This window comes from Callorhinchus milii, unplaced genomic scaffold (genome assembly GCF_018977255.1).
Source record: "Callorhinchus milii isolate IMCB2004 unplaced genomic scaffold, IMCB_Cmil_1.0 Scaffold27, whole genome shotgun sequence".
NCBI lineage: Eukaryota > Metazoa > Chordata > Chondrichthyes > Chimaeriformes > Callorhinchidae > Callorhinchus > Callorhinchus milii.
The window spans coordinates 4,438,247-4,451,664 of NW_024704768.1; the positions used below are offsets into that span (position 1 = coordinate 4,438,247).

General features: G+C 55.4%; 1 pseudogene; it reads left to right on the forward strand.

The window, feature by feature from the left end:
* The first annotated feature begins 2,006 nt into the window (after window positions 1–2,006).
* On the forward strand, window positions 2,007–4,433 carry LOC121850912 (annotated as a pseudogene).
* Window positions 4,434–13,418: the final 8,985 nt, after the last annotated feature.

The following is a 13,418-nucleotide window of genomic DNA, read 5'->3' on the forward strand; positions in this document are numbered from 1 at the left end:
TAGACCGATCCCATGTTTAGTGGAGCCGGTGCATAAGTGCCAGGACATTTGGTGTGGCCCCACAGTCACTACGCTTCACAGTGTATCCTGTGAAGCACTTGTAGTCTTCTCGACCACGTGTTAAGTCTCTGTATTAAATGCCAGGATTATTATTATTGTTGTTGTTATGATAAGAGGCTTTTCTGGCTTTTGGAAGAGAATTTATTCCACGTTGAGCTGAAAAGTGACATGTCTTGGATTTCATCATAAACGGGATGAATTGCTCGGGCTAAATTGGTGCGTGGAGACATCAACCTTTCCCCCCACCTCCCCCTCAACCCCACCAACCCTCCCCCCACCCCCCCTCCCCCTCTCACCCCCAGGGGAGAAAAACCTCCTGGAAGAACCTCAATAAATAGCATTTTATCACAACTTTCTCATCAGCCTGACTGAAGCCATCTGCTCTCTCAGCCCATTCACTGACCCCAACCCCCAACCAACCAACCAACCAAGCCTCCCCTCCCCTCCCCTCCTCCCCTCGTAATACCAGCAGGTCTCTCCCTCTCCGCCTGCTGTGTAGCCACTGGCTCTTATCTTGATCTAACCCTTACCCTAACCCTCTCGGTCCTAAAAATCCTCTCCTCTAAAGGTCTGAAAGTGTTTTGCCTGCGGTGAGGGATTTACTGTAAATCCGTGCATTGGATACGGTGCCTTATCACGTCAGTTGAGACGTCTCAAAGCGCGTCACAGGGGCAATAATAATCCCATCCTCTTCCGCCCCTCACCCCCCCCCCAAAAACATAATAATAATAATAATTTGGTCACTCAATCCACAACTGTTTGTGTGGGACACTGCTGTGCGCAATTGGCTGTCGGGTTTCACCTGCCCAGGAGGGAGACGGAGAGTGTGGGGGGGGGGATTGAGAATAAAACCACTTGCCCGTACTTCATCGTCCTGGGAGTGGGTTTTGTGGGGGAGGGCGAGGCGAGGAGAGGGTGTGGGGGGGGGGTCTGAAGAGCGAGCCTCAGCAGATGCACAGATCAACGCCTATGCACTTGTCAGGGATCTGCCACGGGCCACATGGCTGTTTGTGGATAGCTGCGACTCGTGATATTATCAGCTCTCCGAGGACCTGCACAGCTGCAGAGATACAGTGGAATGCATTCTGCCTCCACCCGCCCTCCCCACCCTCCCACTCGCCCCCCCCCGTCCCCCGTCCCCCCACTGCCCCCTCCTGCCGTGTTGCTGGGTCGACCGTCTCCGTATCCGCTATCGCTTTCAGTCCTGACGTAAGTGTCGATAATAATTAATAATAATAATCCTGGCATTTGACCCGGCGCCTTATCACGTCATCGAGACGTCTCAAAGCGCTTCACGGGATACGCTGTAAAATGTAGTGACTGTGTGTTTCGTGGGCGCCCACTCGCACACTCTGGCCAACCTGCACCTAATACTCTCCAGAATTAGGTAATCTGGGGGCGGGGGGGGGGGGGGGGGGGTCCCTCCAGGGAGAGAGGGAGGGAGAGGGAGAGAGAGAGAGAGAGAGAGAGTGCATTCCATCCCGACAATCTCTCTCTGGGATTCCCAGGTGTAAGTGGGAGGCCTGGAATTCTCAGTTGGGTTTGGACCAAAGGCGACAGGTTTCCGCGCGTGTCAGACACCCCGATGACCCGTGTGTCTGTGTGTGTGTGTGTGTGTGTGCGTGTGTCTCTGTGTGTGCGTGTGCGCGCGCGTGTGTGTGCGTGTGCGCGTGAGAAAAATAAAACAGTCGTTAGATGAACGACTGACTTGAGGATTTCGAGCGAAAGCCGCGACATTTATTGGGATGCGAATGGTGATCGGGACAATCAGAACAATCCTCGCACGTAAACGCGGTACCTTTCCGTGTCGCCGTCGAGAGAGACAGAGAGAGAGAGTCGTCTCAGAGCGCGTCACGGAACGCGGCATCGGGCGAATCGACCACGTGGGTTTTGGTCGGCTGCCGCCTTTTCGCCCGCGCAACACGTGGGGTCGGGCGCTGTGTCGAATGCGACGGTTGTTGGGGCTGTCGTCGTCATCGTCACCTCCTCCTCCTCCTCGCGTCGGTCGGTCTTTCGAGACGGAGTCGGGAGGAAGAGGAGGAGGAGGAGGAGGAGGAAGAGGAGGAGGAGGCAGGGCGGGTGGGGGTGGGTGGGGAGGGGGGGGGTTGGGGGAGAGAGAAGTGGGATTATTGTGATGATTGTTAGTATTATCTCCTCGTGTTGGTCTTCCCCCTTCCCCCCCCCACCCCCTCCCCGCCTCCCCTCCCCCCACAGGCCTGTTGAAGATGCAGTGGACACAGGAGCATGCTCAGTGGCCCGAGCAGTACCTTGACGTCTCGTCCACGACCCCCTCCCCGCTCACAAGACGGACGCCAACCGCCTCGCCCGGCAACGGCACCAATACCCTTGGGCCCACGATGACATCTCGGCCCTCACCGCCTCCAACCTCCTCAAGAAGTACGCGGAGAAGTACTCAGGGCTGGCTAACCCCGCCGCCTACGAGAGGTCCGACCTGAACCCCTACCCCCCGGAGGGGCTGTTCGGGCCCCCCCCCAACGGGCAGAAGATTGACGGAGACGGCTGGCAGATGTCCCTGAGTGCCGAAGGGACCTACTCGGTCAACGCCCTCCACGAGGACCTCAAGCCGGGCCCCGGCTCCTCCTCCGGCGGCGAGGGGGGGCTCGGGGGGCTTCTTCCTCCTCTGTCACGGACCCCCGTTACCCCCCAACCCCAACCCGTGCGGCCCCCCGCCCCCCTCCGCGGTCCCAGCGGAGTATTCCTCAGGTTACAACGGCAGTTACATGTCCCCCGGTTACTGTGGGCAGCCGGGACCCCCTCACCCACCCCCACTGCATACCCCGGGCCTCTTGCAGCCCGTCCACCCCACCCCGACCCTCGCCCCGGGCTTCAACCCAGGTCCGATGTATACCTACCCGGCCAACAGCTACCCGACGCAACCCAACCTGGCTCCTGGCTACGTGGGCACTCACCCCACGGCCTCCTACTTGCCCTCGGGGATCGCGGCCCCCACCCCTCTGGCCCCCGCGTCTGCCAGGCCGCCCGTCCTGCCCGGCTACCCGTACCAAAGCCACCCCCTCCTGCCCGCCTCGCCCTCGACCTCCCCCTCGCCTGTCAGCAATGGGTCGGGCTCCCTGCTGAAGAGGAAGGCGTTTGAGATGAGTTCGGAGTTGGAGGAGGAGGAGGAGGTGGGGGGGGTTGTGGTGGTGGTGGGGGGCGGGGGAGGGGGGAGCGGCGGCGGGGGAGGTGGGGGGAGGTACAAGCGTACAGTTACGCACAGCCCCGTGTGCCCTCGGTCAACGCTTACCAGATGCCGGACGGTGGCGTGCCAGACGAGTTTGTACCGGGGGCCGGAGGCGGGGGGCTGTGGGGAGGGTGGTGGTGGGGGGGAGGAGGCGTTGATGAATGGGGAGAGAGCGGCGAGCGAGCACTTGCTCGGGCACCAGCTGCGACTGGCCAACGTGGAGACACTTGGAGAGCGTCCCACGCTGGAGGAGCAGCTGAAGGGCTTGGACCCGCGGCTCCTGGAGCTGGTGTCCAGCGAGATCGTGGACCGCGGGCCTCCCGTGCAGTGGGGGGACATCACCGGCCTGGGGGGGCCAAGGCCGTGATCGAAGAGCAGGTCCTGTGGCCGCTCACCCGGCCGGGGGCGTACAGCGGGGTCAACCGGCCCCCCAAGAGCATCCTCCTGTTCGGCCCGCGAGGCGGGAGCAAGACCACGCTGACCCGATGCGTGGCCACCCAACTCGGGGCCACCTACCTCAAGATCGACGCCTCGTCCTTGGTGTCCAAGTGGAAGGGAGAAGCCGAGAAGATCCTGCAGGCCACTTTCCTAGTCGCACGTTCCCGCCAGCCCTCCATCATCTTCGTCAATGAGCTGGAGGCCATCCTCTCGGCCGCCCCGGCCGGTCGGGACGAAGCCACGGCTGGTCAACTCCGGTCCTTACGGGCCAAGTTCCTCGCCCAGCTGGAGGGGCTGGCCAACTCGAGCGGTGACCGGGTGCTGGTCATCGGGGGGACCCGGAGGCCGGACGACATGGAGGAGAGCGCCCGTCGGTACTTCCCAAGCGCCTCTACATCTCCCCGCCCGACGGGCTGGCCAGGCGCCAAGTCCTGGGCTACAGTCTGGCCCAAGAGGACCACCGCCTGAGCGAGGCCGAGATCGACTCCATCGTCCAGCACACGGACGGCTACTCAGGGAACGATCTGGTCCAGCTGTGCCACCAGGCCTCTTCCTCGGCCTCTTCCTCCTCCTCGTCCTCCTCCTCTTCCTCCTCAGCCTCCTCCTCGGCTCAGGCCCCCAGTCTGACCGGTCAGCTCCGGCCGCTCAGCTACAAAGACTTCGAGGTGGCCTTCCGCAAGGTGCGCCCAGCGTCTCGCCCAAGGAATTGGAGCTCTACCTGCAGTGGAGCAAGTTGTTCGGTCTTCTCCCCGGGAATAGAGAGGGGTGGGTGGGGTTGAGTGGGGTTCTGTGGGGTTGGGGGGTGTTGGTGTGGAGAAGGGGAGGGCAGGAGAGGAGAGAGGGAAAGAGGGATGATGGTGGAAGGAGAGGTTGGGGAGAATGGTGAGCCTGTGTGCGTATTTGTGTGTGTGTATTTGTGTGCGCGCGTGTGTGTGTGGGTCCGTGTGTGGGTGGGTGGGTGGGTGGGGGTGTGTGTATGGGTGGGGGTGGCAGGGAGTGGAGAGGGGTGAAGGTGGGGGAATATCCCAGGGAGAGAGAGAGAGAGGAGAGAGGGAGGGAGGGAGACAAAGAAGACTGGTACACACAAGCAACAGGAAAAAGTATTTGGGGGTGCGATCAGTTTAAGGAGCCCCCTCGCCCCCAACCCCCTCCCCCACCCCACCCTCAACCACCACCCCCACCCCCCCCCCCCCAAGTCTTGATGCGTAATGCGAGTCAAACGGGGACCATCTGGAAAATCCACCGATATTTCCCCTCCGAGGTGTCAGTTTCAAAGGGGTTTGACCTGACTCGGGCTCTGGTGATGGTTCTGGTTATGAACCCCCTTCGGATTAACGAAATGCCTATTTTTTGGGGGGGCAGAAAGAGAGAGAGAGAGGAGAGAGAGAGAGGAAACCGGTGATAAAAGAGAATATTAAAATATTCCCCCCACGCCCCGGATCAGTCAAACCCCAGGTTCGCTCCCGACCGAGTTTAAGGTTAAATTAACGCTCAGAATTATTCGACTATTTATTTTGCTCCCGTCGAGTGTTTTTTTTTCTTTCTGTGTGTGTGCGTGTGCGTGTGCGCGTGGTGGTGTTTTTTGTGTTTTTCCCTTTCCCCCCCCCACCAAAAAAAAGAGGGACACGGGGGAACGGTTTTAAATACCTCTTTAAATGTCGTGCGCGTGTTTTTGTTCGGGTTCCGGACGGATGGATGAGTTTCACGACCTCGCTTCCAAGAACTCAGGAAAAAAAAAAGGAAGGAAGGAAGGAAGGAAGAAACCGTATTAATTATTTACCTCAAAAAGAATGTGTGACGGATGCTTTTTTGGAAACGGGTCGTTCATATGATACAAATCGGGTTGTTTTTTTTTTAACGAGAAGGTAAAATAAAACAGTCGGAACGTCGAAACATTGGGGAGTTCGAAGGGCGATCGGTACCTCGAAACCGCTCGATCGCAAATCCGATGCCTTTTGGGGAATGTTTTATCACCTCCGTGTGGTATAAATCTCTTTACATTTCCATTAACGCCCCCACCCCCACTCCCCCCCCAAAAAAAACAACCAAACCCCCCCACCCACCCCACCCCCCTCCCCTGTAGCTGGAGAGTCATTACTGTGTGTTTTACCTCAAACAACCTCACAGGTGTCTCGGAGATTGACTGTGAATGTATTTCCAGTTCCCCAGAAAACATTGTGGGGTTCTTTTTTTTAGGTGGTGGCGTGAGATTATTCCCTTCTCCTTCATTCAGCCCCCAACCCCCCCCAACCCCACTCCCGCCCCCCCCCCCCCCCAATCTCCCTTTCCCCCTCTCATCTTCCTCCCCACACACCCACCCGCCCCACTTTTCAGAACATGTTACTCTCAGGAAGTGCTACTCTTTCGATCATCTCGGAGATTGGACTCGTCAGGTTTTGGAGTCCTCTCTTCTGGAGTCCCGTTTCCCCCCCCCCACCCACCCCCACTCCACTCCCCCACTATAGCTCAGGGGTTAGACCCCCCCCTCGCCTGGCAAGCCAGAGGGACAGGACAGGGCGAACCTTAGGCAAGTTTCCTTACTCCACACGCGCACACACGCCCCCTTCCTCCCCGCCTCCGTCACTCCCCCCCCCCCCCCGCCCCACACCCGCCCCCCCAAAAGAAATCTGAATTTGATTGAACTGTTATCTGTAAAATTTGGTTTTATCTCTTAAGGCTTCACCCCCGAATACGGCCAATGGCCCGCGATGACCCTTCGCAAATGTTGTCCAATTGATGATGTGTGATTTAGTGTCCGTTAGAAGCACTTATTGATGATCCCCTCCCCTCATTGTAAGAGCACTTTCCTCTTCAAGTCCCACCTGCATCGAGTCCCAGTAGCTCAGGGGTTAGAGCCCTCGCCTCGCAAGCCAGAGGCCCGGGTTCGATTCCCGGGCGGGTCAAGTCAGGGCGAAACCTTAGGCAAGTTTCCTTACTCTCCCCCCCCACCCCCACCCCCCCCACACACACACACACACCCCCCCCCCCACACACACACACCTCTATTTACCAGCAGTAAGTAAGAACCCGGTTGTTAAGTCGATTGGCTGCCGCGTTTGGCCCTCAGTCACTACACTTGGCAGTGCATCCTGTGAAGCGATTTGAGACGTCTCGAAGACGTGATGAGGCGCTGTATCAAATGCAAAGATTATTATTATTATTATGATGATTAATTTCACCCCAGGACTGCTAAATAGAATGTTTTGTGAGATTTTGGGGGAGTTCTACCTACATTGGAGACTCATGTCTTTTGGAAGGGAATCCACCCATTCCCCCTCCCTCGTGAGTAAGGTCCTTCTCCTTCTCCTTCTCCTACCTACCTCACCCCCAACCCCTTTCCTCAACACCCCTCCCTCCTATATTGTCGCTCTTATGTTGTACATCTTAACACCTGGTTATATCTGAAGTCTTTGTGACAATCTAGGGTGGGGGGTGGGGGTGGTGGGGGGGCGGTGAGATAGGTTCAGAGCACACAAGTCACTCTACTTTAGATTAAAAAATAATCCTGTGAAGTGCTTTGTCAAATCAAACGCAACGTTCACACAATCACAATATTGGGGTTTGGATGAACAAGACCCTTCGGCCCATCTGATCTCATCACCTCCACAAGCCCCTACCCCACCTGGCCCTACCCTACCCCACCTGGCCCTACCCTACCCCACCTGGCCCTACCCTACCCTACCTGGCCCTACCCTACCCATCTGGCCCTACCCTACCCCACCTTGCCCTACCCTACCCCACCTGGCCCTACCCTACCCCATCTGGCCCTACCCTACCCCACCTTGCCCTACCCTACCCCACCTGGCCCTACCCTACCGTCCCCGTCCCACCCCCTCCACCCATCACAGCATCAAACTGCTTTCTGAACAAATAACTAACTTGACTTGAGGACACAATCCAAGTCTCTCACTTACTTGAAACCTTAGGCAAGTTCCCTGATTACACACACACACAGACACACACACACACAGACACACTCACACACCCACACACAGACAGACAAACACACAGACAGACACACCCCCACACACACGCAGACAGACACCCACACCCCCACACACAGACAGACACACGCGCACACACACACACACACACGCCTCTGTTTACCAGCAGTAAGTCGGAACCCGGATGTTAGTCGATTGGTGGATCGCTTTTCCAGGGGGTAATAAATAACCCCTTCCTAAGTAAATAAATAAATGAAAAACTTATTAATTTGGTTACTCGATCCACAGCTGTTTGACGGGTGAATGCTGTGTGCAAATCGGCTGCCCACAAAATGCACAGTCGATCCACTTTACAGTACATTCTGCGAAGGGCTTTGAGACGTCTCGAAAAGACATGATAAGGCGCTGTATCAAATTATGATTATTATTATTATTATTATTATTTTTACTCCACAATTTGTCCACCAAGTTTTTTCTATTGATCCAAAAAGTGGTGCTTCCCTTTGTGAAAGCTTTATTCTTGCTATTTCTGATTTTACACGATAACCATTTCTACCTCAGCAGTTTGTGTATGTATTTCACATGAAGTATTTATTTCATGTCTTTTTAAATAAATGTCATGTTTTAAAAGAAGTTTTAAGAATCGGAGAGAGAGAGAGAGAGATTAAAAAAATAAAGAAAGTTCTTGATCTGCAAAGTGGTCTACCTCAAAGCTAAGTGACTGTATTTCGAAGCAGTGGAAACAGTATTAAAGAGATTACATGAATTGACGTGTGCTTTTCTGTGTCTTTCTCTATCTGTCTGAGCTCCTCTCTTCTCCTTTCCTCCACACCCTCTATTTCCGTTGCCGTTCCACCATCAATCACCAAAATCCTCAGCCAAGACTCCCCTAAAAACCTCTGGTGGTGTAAATTCCCAGTGAGATTTTTTGGGGGAGGGAGTGGGGTATGGGGGGGGGGAGGATGGGGAGCAGATCCGATGGTAGCTTTCAAAGCGAGTTGGATAGGGACTTGGAAAGGAAAGGAAAATTGTCAGGGCTTTGGGGGTAAGAGCAGGGTGAGTGAGTGGGACTAGTTGGGGTAAGACGGGGGAGCGGGTGGGACTAGTTGGGGTAAAGCGGGGGAGGCGGGGTGGGACTAGTGGGGTAAGAGCGGGGGAGTGAGTGGGACTAGTTGGGGTAAGAGCGGCGGGAGCGGGTGGGACTAGTTGGTGGCTCTTCCAAAGAACTGGCACAGGCCCAATGGGCCGAATGGCCTCCTTCTGCTGTAAGATTCTATGAATTGGGACAATTGGTGGCTTTAAAGAGCGATAGGAAACCTTTACACATCAGGAACTCATTTGTGTTCAAAGCCTCCAGGCGGAGAGTGGGGGAGGGAGGGGGGGGAAAGAGAGAGGTAGAGATGGGTGGTGGAGGGGGTGGGGGTGGGTGGGGGGGGTTGGGCAGGTCCTCGCTTGCATTTTTAAACCTCCAAACAATCCATTGACTTCCCCTTTAAGACTGTCAGGTATCCTGACCGAACACAGACAAAAGCCTGAAGAACTTTACGAGAATCCCGAGGTATGAATTTTCCGAATAGTTGCAATAGTTTTTGCCGGGGAATGGGATGACTGTTTCCTTGTGACTGGCAGCAGTGAGTCACGGAGTGGGTGGGTTGGGGAGTGGGGGGGGAAATGTTAGAGGGAAGTGTAGAGGGTAGGGAGCGGGGGGTGGGGGGAGGTGACTGTAGTCATTGGTCAAAGAGGATGGTCTAAAAATATATATATATAATTATTGTGTACAGTGGAAGCTGTTTAAGATGAACACGTCATGACCAAACACACGTATAATTATCTACATTAATATAATTATTATTACTATGTTTTTATTTGTATTATTAGAGTAGGAGTCCAGCAAATGGCCAGAGCTGGAGTTGGGGCAATCAGGAAGGCTTTACGAGCTGGAGCCAGGGTTGATATGAGGCCCGCTGTGTAACAGCTCGGAGGATTAAAGCCAGATGCCCAGGCCTGTTTTTCCACCATTAATGAAGTTGTTCTTTCTCTCTCCCTCTCTTTCTTTCTCTCTCTCTCTCTCTCTCTCCATCTCTCTCTTTCTCCCCCTCCTAATTCCTTCGAAATAAATGCAAATAACCACTGTTTGCGGGACGCTGCTGTGCGCAATTGGATGCCTGTCGGGACGTCAAGTCCTGGATGCTCTCAGCATCTCCCGGAGCCAATAATGGAACCTCAGCGTCCTGTTCGACCCTCAACTGTCCTTCATCCCCCACATCCATGACCCGCTCCGCCTTCCCCCAACCTCCACAACATCGCCCGGCACCTCCACTGTCTCACCCCGCAGGTCACCCAGGCCCTCACACACGCCTTCATTACTACGCAAACTCCCTCCTCCCTCCACAGGCTGCAGATCATCCAGAACTCTGCAGCTTGTGTCCTCTCCCGGCACCGGGCTCAGCGACCCCATCACCCCCATCCTCGCCCGACTGCACTGGTTTCCCATCACACAGAGGAGACAGTTCACGATCCTGGTCCTCACCTTCAAAGCCCCGGCAGCAGTGAGTCGCGGAGAGGGTGGGAGGGTTTGGGAAGGAGGTGGAGGGAATGTATTTTTATTATAATCTTTTATCTATAAATGGGCGAAACGCGGCAGCCAATTGCACACAGACAGTGTCCCACAGACCCTTGTGGAATGAGTGACCGAGTAAGTTTTTTATTATGAAGTCCCTCATCAAGTGATTGAGATCTTGAAACGTTGTGAGATGATGATAACAGCAGCAACTCACACTCTGAATAATTGGTAAGTGGGGCACAGGTTAGCGCAATGCTTTGTCTACAAATCGATGTTGATTTGAATCAATCCTCACCTTTGGCTGGGATATTGATCAACGATTTATACACTAAATGCTTTTTGTATTCGGTTTATGGGGTCAATGAAGCACACTGCAACATTTATGTGGAGTTCCCTGTGGCTCAGGGGTTAGAGCCCCCTCGCCTCGCGAGCCAGAGGACCTGGGTTTGATACGATCCCCGGGCGGGCCAGGACAGGGCGAAACCTCAGACAAGTTCCCTTACTCCACACACACGCATACACACACCTGTTTACCAGCAGTAAGTAGGAACCCAGTTGTGTTAGTCGATTGCTCTCGACTCTAACCTGCCCTCCCCCCCCCCCTCCCACTCAGCGAGAGAGCGAGAGAGCGAGCCAGGACATTGCTGGAGTCTGAAAGCAGCTATTGTTCCTCTGGCAGCTGCTCAATGGTGCAGTTGGTCGGAGGAATTCAAAGGGGCCGAGCGATGGGCGAGGCTGGGCTCTGGGTTTAACAACATCAGCAACTGAATCAACAGCTCATGGGAGAGAGGGGTACCTGGTGGTTAAACTCTCCTCTCCCCGCGCTCAGTCCCTGCGAGAGAAACCCGCTTCTCTGCGCTCTCTCTCTCTCTCTCTCTGCCGCTCTCCCACACAAACAACTCCACTCACGCACTATCGTGGCGATCCTCATTTGCGCTATTCCGTAACCAGTTTCCCAACGATTGCACGCGGCAATGTGCAGCCCCTGCGGCTGAGTGCGAACAGCCCTCGCCTCGCAAGCTGGTTCGATTCCCAGGCGGCACAGGTCGGGACGTTAAACCTTGGGCAAGTTTCCTTACTCCACACACATACACACACACACACACACACACACCCCCACGCAGTCAACAGTCGACAGGAACCCGCTTGTTAGTCGATTGGGCAGTCTGCAGTATCCCGGCCCGGCCCGGCTCAGCCATCGGCAGGACCTGGAAGGGCCGACCGACCGGACACTGGGGGCAGGGAATCCTCCCCTCAGCTCCTGTTAAGCTTTTTAATGAGACTCAACTCAACTCAACCCACAGCCTCAAACTCGGAGATGTTTGAGATTTCCTTTGAAAATAGCGTCATCTAGTGTTGAAACATCAATGACCCACTCAACACTTCACTGATATAAATATACTTGGTCTCACACTCTCATTCTCTCTCCCAATTCCCCCCACCCCACCGCCCCCCCGACTCCTCTCTCTCTCTCCCCCTGTCATATAATATCATATAATGATCCTGATTGAAGGCGCTGCGTGAAATGCAAGGATTATTTATTTATTTTCATTATAATTATTATTATTATTGTATCAGCCCACCCCAGCTCAGCTCAGCCCAGGCCAGGCCAGGCCAGGCCAACTCAGCCCAGCTCAGATCAGCTCAGCCAGCTCAGCTCAGCTCAGCTCAGCCCAGGCCAGGCCAACTCAGATCAGCTCAGCCAGCTCAGCCAGCCAGGCCACTCAGCCAGCCAGGCCAGGCCAGGCCAGGCCAGGCCAGGCCAACTCAGATCAGCTCAGCCCAGCTCAGCTCAGCCCAGCCCAGCTGAGTTGCCCCACAACTGAATCATCGCTTGGCGTTCCCTTTGGCAACCCCGATTCTCCGTTTCGCATCGTGTGAAGAGAAGGGTTGATGGAGGGAGGAGAGTCGCATTCCTCCGCTCAAACCGCAGAGCGTGAAAGTTGTGCGCTCGCTGGGCTGTGTACGTGTGGTAACCTCCGAGACACCGAGATCTGTCTGGCTCCCCCATTACTGCGCGAAGCTGTTTCCCAAGACATGGGTGCCGTTTTCCGTCGGGTGAGATGCCAGGAAGCCCGGCAAGTCTTCTTTCATCTGCAACAGGAGGAACAAGAACAAAGGTTTACAAATAATCCTTCGGATCCTTGCATTTGATACAGCGCCTGATCACGTCTTCGAGACGTCTCAAAGCGCTTCACAGACCAACACTGTTTCTATTCACTTGCCAGGTAAGCAGAGGTGTGTGTGTGTGTGTGTGTGTGTGTGGTAGTGTAAGGAAACTTGCCCAACATTTCGCCCTGTCCTGTCTCGGGCTGGGAATTGAACCCAGGTCCTCTCTGTTGCGAGGCGAGGGGTCTAACCACTGAGGACTCCAAGATTACGGCAACTACATACACTGGGCAGTCAGGGATTTGGACCCGAGCTGAGGGTTGGGATCAAGAAAGGGGGGGTGGGTGGGGGGGGAACCGGGGAGGGGCAGGCCCTGGGGGGGTAGGAGGGTGACCGAAGGAAGGCGGGGTTGAAGAGGAGGGTCTTGAAATGTGCCTTGAAGGAGACGAACGGTTAGATCGCTCGCTCTTGTTGCATCCAATAAAGTTATGGTTGTGGGTTGGGTTGACTTTTCAATCCCAACTGGAATCTTTACGGAGATTTTGCTCGGGTTTATTTTGCTGTCAAGTTATTGGTAGCATTCAAATGAGCGGGTCAGTCAAGCAAATGCTCCACCATAGACCAAGACAGACACAGATACAGGGGTCCAAACCCAAACCCTAACCGCTCACACCCCCTCCAAGGAGGATAGTCGGAGTGAGAGAGAGAGAGAGAGAGAGAGAGCTATGGAGACGGGAGAGAGAGGACCTTACCCTGTATAGATCATTGGAATGCCAGTGCTCCGGGTTGCTTGGGCGAAGGTGGGGATAGTCTCTAGAGAGGAATGGCGAGGCTGAGGGCAACACCGAGGCCGGGTGCCCTGGGGGGTGAGGAGCCAGTGGGCGCCCGAAAACCAGGAACGCCCCCCGTTTTGCTGGGCTCCCAGGAGACAGTCTGTTCGTCCCAGAGTCTTGGGGAGTCCATGGAGGCCGTGGGGAGTTGGTGCTCCTCCGCCCCACGCAGGGGGTCCGACGGTGGCGAGGGTCCCTGCGAAGGGCGGTGTGTCGCTTGGGGTTGCAGCCTGCAGTTGCGGGGGGCGGGGTAAGTGTCAGGGCCAAGGGTC